Source organism: Mchenga conophoros, linkage group LG20 (assembly GCF_057382185.1).
Source record: "Mchenga conophoros isolate Kocher_MC1m ecotype Shallow Benthic linkage group LG20, M_conophoros_male_GT1.1, whole genome shotgun sequence".
Classification (NCBI taxonomy): domain Eukaryota; kingdom Metazoa; phylum Chordata; class Actinopteri; order Cichliformes; family Cichlidae; genus Mchenga; species Mchenga conophoros.
The window spans coordinates 33,113,114-33,123,265 of NC_140545.1; positions in this window are offsets into that span (position 1 = coordinate 33,113,114).

Sequence of the window (10,152 nt, forward strand, 5' to 3'; positions counted from 1 at the left end):
CTCAAATCTCCTCTCTCGTCTTTGTTCGCTCTCTTTGAGGCATTTTTATGCCGTGAATTTTGTTGTTTGGAGACGGAGTTTATAGCTTTCAGGTTGGGGATTTCTTCTCTTTTGTAATCATAGTTAGAACACTTATGGTTTAAGGATTAGCTTTTTGTGTTTCTTTGTGCTTCAGCCACAGTTTGATTTCCCATTGTTTCCTGTTTTTAAGTCTCTTTGATTTTTAATATGATCTTTAATTTATTAAATAATTATTTCTTGTTAGTTTAATTCTCTATGTTCTCACTTTATTCTTTAATGATCTTTAGTTTTAGTTATTGCAGTTTTGAAATCTAATTTCTCTCAGTGGTTTGTTTTTCTTCTATAGATCTGATTCCTTGTATTTTGCTTTATTTTACTAGCCTCGCAGTATGGCTCCATGTTAGGTGTGTTAGTACTTTGCTTCTGTGTTTTTTGGTCTGTTTTACTTTAATTTGTGTCATTTGTGTCTTTCCTTCAGTTTTACTTGTTGTGTGTCATTACCCTGATTGTGTTCAGCCATGCCTCATTTCCCTCCTGTTTCCACTTTACCTGATTATCTGGCGTGTATAAATAGTCCTGTCTTCCCTGTAGTCTTTGTCCTTCTTGTGTGCTACCTGCCTGCTCTGGATGTTGTTTGTGAGGTCCCTGTGGAGTTTGTACACTGGACCTTTTGCTTGACCTGAATAAAAATATGTTATTTATTTATTTTTCAAGACTGTCTCTGAGTCCTGCACCTAGGTCTGCTCTCTGCTGAACATGGATCTGCAGATAAATGCACTCCAGAAAAACATTCCTGCAGAGCACAAGTAACATGATTCTAAGTATTTTGTGCATGTACACAGTATACAGAGACCACATAACAAATAAACTGGACTTTATGGTTAAATGCACTCAGGCACAGTGTGGACAGCCTAGTGTGAATCCACACTTAAAGATTTGCAGGTCTGCAGTCAGGAAACAGTGGCGTGTGGCACATTTGGACTTCGGGGACCCTGGGTGAACGTGATGTATGGAGTGAGGCTGAACGTTAGCTGTCCATTCAGTTGCATTTACACAGATTCCTTTTTACTTTGTCTGGTGGATTTTTCAGTCTTGTATTATTTAAACTATAAACTAAATACCAAGTCTGTTCTGAGGATTAAGTCAGTGGTAATTGGCCTGCGTATATTAAACCTAACGTTTTTTTTCCTTCTTCTCTACTGGTTGCTATTTTGTGCAGCTCTGCTCCTGAGTAGGTAACAGGTAACCACTGGAAACACTGGGAGGTACAGCTGAACATAGTAGAGCTAACTTTAAAAGTAACTCTGGAAGGAAGACATTTTAAACCGAACCACGTTTATAGTTTATTGTAAACACTGAAATGCTGGTGAACTGATGTGAATATTCATGCACACACAAGCTGATGATGTACACATCTGGTAGTTCTGGTTTTTGTTTTCTAAAAGATGATTGTAGAAGATAAATCCTCTATGTTAACTCATTACATAATTTGGTTCTTTAATTTTGGGGATAAAAAAAAAAAAAAAAAGGTTAACTCATTACTGGAGTAATAAGGAAACAATGCTTTTTCATGTACAGCCAGCAGCAGTCTGTGAATGGTGTATAAACTGCAGAGTGGAGAGCTGTCCATTAACTTGGCCCCATCAGCTTGCTTAGCTCTTTCGCTCTCATAAATCCTTTGCTTGGACTTTTCTGCCTCCTCATCAGTGAGCATCCACTCTGAGAGAGCTCATGGCTTCAGGCTCCTCTACTTAAACACACATGCCTATTTATTATTTTCATAATATTAGCCTTTGTCTGACAAACACAACAGGTACTCACTAGAATTCTTGCTGCTACGAATAAGGTCCTGTTTGGTTAATTTACTTCTTTTCTTTCTTTCTGAGTATCTTTTATGTTCCTAGGTAGATGGAAAAAAGTAGCTTTATTCCCAATTTGTAGATTTTCAAGTAGATTGAATTTTTTGTTATGTAATTAAAATCTCAATTAAGAAACTCCTAGATAAAGAAATGGTCTCTTGTTGCAAATTTCATAAAATCTGTTACAAAATCTGCCAAGAGTAAACACATACTGTGCTGCAACTGAATAAAATAAACTGGGTTTGGAGTCAAACTGAGAAAAATGATGAAGCATATTTGTAGTAGCCAATGTTTACTGACACTAAACCATAACCTTTGCATTGGATGTGAATAGTCAGTATATATTATATAGTCTGTGTTCTACTAATTGTTTCCTGTGACTTTATTATAAAGGACAGAATCAGAAAGACTTTATTTATCCCCAAGGGCCAATTAAGACTGCTTACATAGCACCTTCTACTCAGTTTGGCCACTCAAGGAATGTGTCTGTGATTTTCCCATTCACATACACATTCATACTGTGCCTTTACTTATACCTAAGCATTTTTTTCAATCTAATATTCACACACATCGAGCGACTCACACTCCCAAGGATCCATCAGGGGCAACTCAGCGTTGAGTATTTTGCGGTCTCTGGCACAAGGATCGACCGACGTTCTGATTTTTAGACAACACAATCTACCACTTGAGCCACAGCTGCTGGTTAATCTGGAAAATGTGGGAATTATAAAACTGTACAGAAGCTGTTAGGATTGGCTGCACCTACTTTTTTGCTCAGACTTAAGCAGACTGGACATTTTAAATCTTACTTTTTACTGAACGTAACACAACAAAAAGAAGTTGTAGAGATACATCAGCATCCCATTTCCCTGACTGCTGACATGGAGGTTCTGATTTTGATTGATGAGTGTGTGGGGAAAACCAAACAGTTAAAAATCGTAACAATAATAAATCTTTACTACATATTATCTAGACAGAAACTGTGTTAATTAAATGAATGTTTCTAAGTTTTGAATGCACACAGATTAACACACTTTTAGATCGCACAAGGAAAAGTACAACTACACTGCTTTCATCTGAGTATAAACAGCTTTTAAAGGCTGTGAAAATTATACTGTAAATACTGATGCATAATTTAAATAAATTGTACATATCATGTCTACTGGGACCCACACTGAGGGTTAACCTCGTTGACTTAATGTGACTGGAAAAACAATCACTATTGTACTTGACTCGACTATCCAAGAGGCAATGCTGTTTAATTTTTAACACGTTTATAAATATGATTTCTCACAGCAGAGGGCCGTAGGTGGATGAAACAACACAGGAAGATAGCAAACAACAGCGTGTGAAGACTGCAAGACTCAGAGGACGAGTAAAGATGGATGGATGTGTGTAAATCTGTGATTGATTTCTCTGAAACTGGGGGATTCAGATGGATTTCAGAAATCTGTTCGCTCCCTACAAATGAATGTTCTTTCCCTCCTGTCACTGGTAAATACTCATTTCCAGCAGAACAGAATCCATTCAGCAAAATGAAAACAGAGTCCCACTGCTTACTGCTTTTTTAGTTCTTTATTGTGCAGTTTCAGCAATAAGGTGGAAAAACAGGACTAGAGAGGATTCTTTGGCTCACCTATCACTCCTAAATATAATTCAAACAATATATATGTAGCAAGTAACTTTTATAAATCACGCTGGGAAAATAGGAAGTTACTTAAGCTGACTACAGTTAAGTCCAAAAATGCCCTCCTTAACATTTTCCAAAGTCATCCGGTCTTTGGAGTCTTTGCTAGAGCGATTCTGGGTCACGGGCCTTATGTTTACCACCCCTAGTCATAGGCTTACTTTGTTTCTTACCATCCATCCATTCTCCTGTATCATTAAACACCATCTAATAATTTTTAATGCTGTGGAGCTTGCTGTTGAACATAAAAATAAAATAATAGCAGAACATGAACACTAACAAAGAAAATTAAATCCAGACTTTTCAATACTGTGTCATGCTTAACAACAGTGTTGCGTTTTATTGCTGTGTTAATGTATTGTTCCCCCATACAGCTGTTATGATAAGGTAAAGCAGATACAGAGAAGAAAGTTTGCACAAGGCTGTAAATGTATTTAATTGGATGCACTTGCTTTTGGATCCAGCCTCAAGTGGCCCTTTAAGGACCTGCAGATTCTCAAACTTCTGCATTGACTTCATTAATTCCTGGGTGACGGTGAAACAATTAAAACTAAAAAAAAAAAAAAGCATTTTCTGAAGAAACTGCAGTGTGAATGCTGATAGCTGAATGTTTTGAGCTGAAATGAAATTGTTGAATGTTAAGTTAAAAATGTTGAATGAGCGAAAAATTACAGAATTTTCCACCTGAAAACAAAAGTGCAGAACTGTTGAAAGATGACGTTCACACAGAAGAAGTAAAGAAAAGTAGCTGAACATGTTTAAAATGTAAATTTGAAAAAGCTGAGTAATGACAAGAAAATTCAGAGTCAGAAAACATCTGAATGAATATTAAAAGTTCATATTCTTTTAATCACTGAATGACTGAAATGTGGGAAAATCCGAGTTTTAATCATCCAGTCAGAAAAGATGATTCTAAAAGTCATCAACTGTGTGCAGAAGAGAAATCCACCAATGAACAATGAGCTTGAATTTAATGGGCCAATCAGAATCCAGTTGGCCTACACTAACTACTGTGTGCAAAACCTTGTCAAATCTGCCTCGTTGCACCTGTTGAAAAACTGTTTCTAATTCAAGGACCATAACTCCTGTTAATATTATTTTTAAACTGTGAGGATCCCAAGGAGTTGTTCTCCATAACAGTGTGTTCTTTATGTTCCTGTTGTCAGAAATGTGGCCACAGGAGCAATTTAAAAAGTGGGGTCATTCCTGCTGTTGAGACAAACTCCAGACTAAAAATACAATGTGTCTCTATGGGTCAGTTAGAAGGTACTCCCTTCACTTGGATCCACACAGTTCAAAAAGTTTACATCTCTGAGCTTTGAAAGACACACTGTTGGAAAGAGAACAACGATGGCGACGTTTTGAGGGTAAAATAATGGCTTTACACTGTAATCCCAAAAGTTATTTGCATTCAAATGGTTTAGCTATAATCACTGATGGTAATTAATTTTCTTTGTAAAACTAAAATCATATAACTGTGTCAGACAGAACTCATTGGTGGAAGCTTTTTGCACTTAACCTATATTGTTTTGCATGTGATGCACTAAAATGAATACATTTAACATGGTCCTTTCTATTTTAAGTTCATTCTAATAAATAGTTTAAGTTCAATTTTTTATAAGAGAATAAGTTTTAAACTCAACACTCAAATAATAAAAGTAAATTTGATGTTTACTGATCATGTTTAGTTGAAAGCACTTTCACTATTTTTAAGTTTTTGTTGCCCCTCCCATATTTTTCCCGGTGTCGTGCCAAAGTAGGTATCCCCGACAGAATTTGTTTCCCCTGTGCTGGGAGCACGCAGGAAGTACTGATGTTTTCATTTTGTGAAAAATTAGTATCGTTACATTACCACTCAGTTTGAGGGTTACAACAGAAAATTATATATTTATTGCTCACGGGGTATCAGATGGGATTATTTTAATAAACCATAAACATTTTGGCTAATAACTATTTTTATTCTCCTGTAACTTTATTATATAAAGAGCTAAATCCTCCAAAGTTTCAGGAGAAATGCGTCATAATAAGAAGTGTTTGTGAACGAAAAATCAGCAATGTGGGATACTGTTTGTCCGTGATTTACACAGGGGGAACAAATTTTGGCAGGACCAGCCTGATATAATAATAATAATGGATACTTTATTGATCCCCATGGGGAAATTACTTGTTTTTCTCTGCATTTGACCCATTCACTCAGTGAAGCAGTGGGCAGCCCACTAAGCAGGCGCCCGGGGAGCAGTGTGTAGGGACGGTACCTTGCTCAGGGGTACCTCAGGGTAGCCGTTAAGTGGATTCGAACCGCCGACCTTCCGATCATGGGGCGACCACTTTACCTACTGAGCTATCCCTGCCCCATATTATTTGTATCCCACTATAACTTCGTTGTATAAAGAGCTAAGATCTCAAAAATGTCAGGAGTAGTTAGTCATTATAAGAAGTGTTTGTAAACTAAAAATCAGCAATGCGGGATACTGTTTGTCCGTGATTTGGACAGTCCAGCGTGTGCTCCCGACGCAGGGGAAACAAATTCTGTCGGGGATACCTAGTTTGGCACGACACCGCTGCAGCGCCATTCTCTTGACGGGTTGCTGCCTTATCAACATTGAAGAATGGGTCAAATGCAGAGGACAAACTTCATTATACAGTTGTTTAATGACAATAAGCCTTACAGATTCCCCAAATTTTCCTGTTTTTTTATTTTATTTGAACAATTAACTTGTACTTAAATAATAAACAGCATTTATAGAAATACAATACTTTGACCTTTTATACTTGTGTTACTCTCCACCAACAGGTTAACTCACAGTTTTTCCCCCCCTCTGTAGAATGCTGCTGATGGTGACCTTGAAATCCCAATAGGAATCATCTTCAATGGTGAAAACGGAAGTCCAGAGCAAGAACTGAACCCCTCCCAGCTGGGGATCCTTCTAGAGGGCAATGTGGTAATGGATTCCATCTGCAGTCTTCCTTTGGCAATGTGTCTCCTGTTTGGACTGACTTATGCACTCCACTTGGAGTACCCAAAGTGCATGAAGAATACATTCCTGTTTATCCAGCAGATTATGCTGAATCTGGGACGAAACGATCCTCCTCCAAAACTCCAAAGGCTAAAAAATGAGCTTTCAATGTGTGCGTAGATACATTGAATGTTCACTCTTCATTGAGCAGCTTTTTCTCAAGTTCAGGAAGTCATTATTGTGTTTGTAATTGTCTTTTTTTGTTTTTAGTGGATGGCAAAACCAGGGCTTAAAGGAGTAGTTCACTGATTTTACATACTGAGATATGTTCTTACCTTAGCTTTGAAGAGTTGATGGATACCTGTCTTGTCTTTGTGCGAGAGAAAGGCTCTCCCATATATTCCAACTACCTCCACTTTTTGCTCCTTTTAGAAGCTACCGAGCTCCTCCACATTTCCCTATTTATGTAAAATTACATGAAAAGTTACACTATCTAAGTTTAGTTTCACTAAATTTAACGTATAGATTTTTTAAGCCGATAAAAAGGGGCACTATATTACAAGCGCGCAGTAACCCTAGTGCACTCTGGAGCATAGACTGAGTTACTGGGGGGATGAAGAAGTGCTCCTACAGTGTTATTACACCTTGTAATATAGTACCCCTTCTTATCGGCTTAGAAAATCCACACGTTCAATTTAGTTAAACTAAACTTGGAGAGTGTCACTTTTCATGTAATTTTACATAAATAGGGAAAACGTGGGGGAGCTCGGTAGCTTCTAAAAGGAGCAAAAAGTGGAGGTATTTGGAATATATGGGAGAGGCTTTGCTCCATTTGCATGACTGAGGGCACGCACAAAGACAAGACTGGTACACATCAACTCGTCAAAGCTAAGGTAAGAACATATCTTATTATGTAAAATCAGTGAACTATTCCTTTAATTTCATTGTCTCGCTGGGGCCATTCATTATTCCATAGTTTTTATTTTTTCAAGTTAAAATATTTGTGAAAATAAGTTTTACTGTTACAACTTGTTACCCAGAGTGTCGCACCAAAGTTCTTTACTTGTGATACACAGTTTTATCTGTTTAAAAGGATTGTTTTAAAGAAAATGTTTTATTGGAAGTCCAATTGTGCAAACAAAAAACTTACTGTTCAAAAAAACTACCTCAGAGACCACAAATAAATTCTTGTCAAAAAGTGGCTAGGAACAACTGAAATATTGTGTTTGTTTCTGAAAGAAATGTCTTCTTAGAAGCGCCATGTGTAAAAATTGGAATACTGTTCAAAGGAAAACAAAAGTCTTGTTTTGTTATAAATAAAGTAAAAAAAAAAAAAACACTTTAGTGGTCTTTGGTTTTGAGTGTGTTTGCCTTGACATATTAAGTTTTAGTAATAATAATACATTTAATTAAAAGACGCTTTTAATTAAACACTACGCAAAAAAGTGAGTTTTGTAATATTAGCACCACTTAAACAATTTAGTTTTTTCTATTAGTATTAAGTTAACTGTACTTAAACAAATTATTTTTGAAATATTGAATACTTAAACACTTTAGGTAGCGATGACTCAATATAGTAAATTGTGACAATTTTACTTTTAAGTTTACTTGACTAAATCAGTTAATTTTTTATTTTGGGTTGATTACTCAAATCATTTGAAGGGAATCAGTTTCCTCAAACGATTTAAGTGTATTGAACTTATCCGGGTTTACAGTGTAGAGCAAACACTGTGGACACAGCAGCATTTGAAAGAGAAGTTTTTAGGATTAATCTTAGCAGTGACAGACAGAGCAGGCAGGTGTGAGCCTGGTTGCTATAGCGACTCCAGCCAGTGGCACACACACACACACACACACACACACACACACACACACACACACACACACACACACACACACGCCTCTCTTCTGCTGCTTTAAAGAAAGAGAAAAGTGACCTCGAAACATATGCTTCCCAAGAAAAAACTACAACTAAATTTTTGTTGAATAAAGTTGAATAATTAAAAAAATATAAAAGTTAAAAATATATTTGTGGTTTGGTTGAATGGTTTTTCTAAGTTGAACGGTGGTTGAAGTAATTAGAGTACAAAAAACGTGCAGAAGAGATAATATTTATAAAGAAAATAGAATAAAGATTTGGAGAACAATAGTGTGGATGCTTAATCAGCATCCACACTAATTAAGTTCAGATGTCAAAGTGTTGCTATGGTCAGGGAACTAAAGTGAGTAACGTTAAAATGGCAACTTATTAATGTTAGTAGACCTCGGTCAACACTGTTATTAAGCAGCTGCGGTCATGCTAAAAGCCTGCCATGGTTTATTGACCCCATTCATTCACTCCATGCTCTTCACTTCATACTCCTTGGCTTCATGATGATCACTACAGCTGCTAGAGAACTTGAGTATGTGATTCTGAGGCACTGCCTAAAACCACCAACACTATTTTACTTCCTGTGTCTCACTTTTTCCTCTAATATTTTTTTACTGTGGTTATTACATCTAAAACTTGCAAAAATTTCCCTCGATAGAAAAATCAGCCCACTGAAAATAATCTGTGTTTGTTCACCGTTTACCTCACATGGGATTCTTCTTTCACCAGAAAGTTATTTTTCAATAAAATCACAGCTGTGAATATATTCGTCACCATAACAGGGAGGATGCCTGGAGCGGGGATGGCACTCTACATTTCTACATTTTTCTGTTAAGTGACAGCTGCAGTCTTTCAATGCTCATTATGGTCGGCTGGAGATGAAAGGAGAACTGAAAGCCTGGTAAAGCAGTGTTTATGTTAAGGTTAGATGTGCCGGGTTAGGCAAGCTGAATGTACCCCATGGGCGTGTCCTCACAAGGATGCATTTTGTTCTCAGTGCAGAATGATTGCTGGTTATGGGTAATCAAACCTGCTGAGATGTATGCCTACCAAATCTTAACAAACAGCTGACGGGTTGATTCAGCTCCTGTTAGGCTGAATGTCTGAACAATTAAAACATGAGTAAAAGTATGACATAGAAGTATAAAGGAAACCACCATGTGACAATGGCGCAACACTTTTAGATGGAGTTGTGGGAGGTTTCCTGTGTGACCACAGCTGAGCTTTCCCACTGTGGCTGTTACTCACCAGAAATTCATTGACATCATCTGGATTATTGTATTTAAGGACCGGCTATGTGAATGCTTTTCTGCCTGATCTTCCTATTTACTTGCTAACCTGGGTTGTCAGAGCTATATGTCAACATACTTACCTGCCATCCTGCCAGGAGTGCAAGAGCCACTGCTGGATCAATGTTGGGATCATTACTCAAGAAAAATTAAAAAGGTGTGTTGCAATACTCGTTATATTTTCTGTAAGTAACATGGCCTCAAACACATTGTCACATAATGACAAGTTACCAGTATAAACCTATAGATCCACCAAACCAGCCCAGAGAGACTTTGAAGCCGAGTGAATCCCACAAAGGTGGTGATGAGCAATCAGGCTACAGCCTCCGTTTCTACCTGTTCATGTTACTAAAGTAAAATCACTGTGGCCATCGCTTCAAAATCACTCTGTTGTTTCCACCTTTTTCTACATTCCCTCGCATCAGTTCTGAAACAGTAGCTGGATATGCACAGAAGCTAACAGTGACAA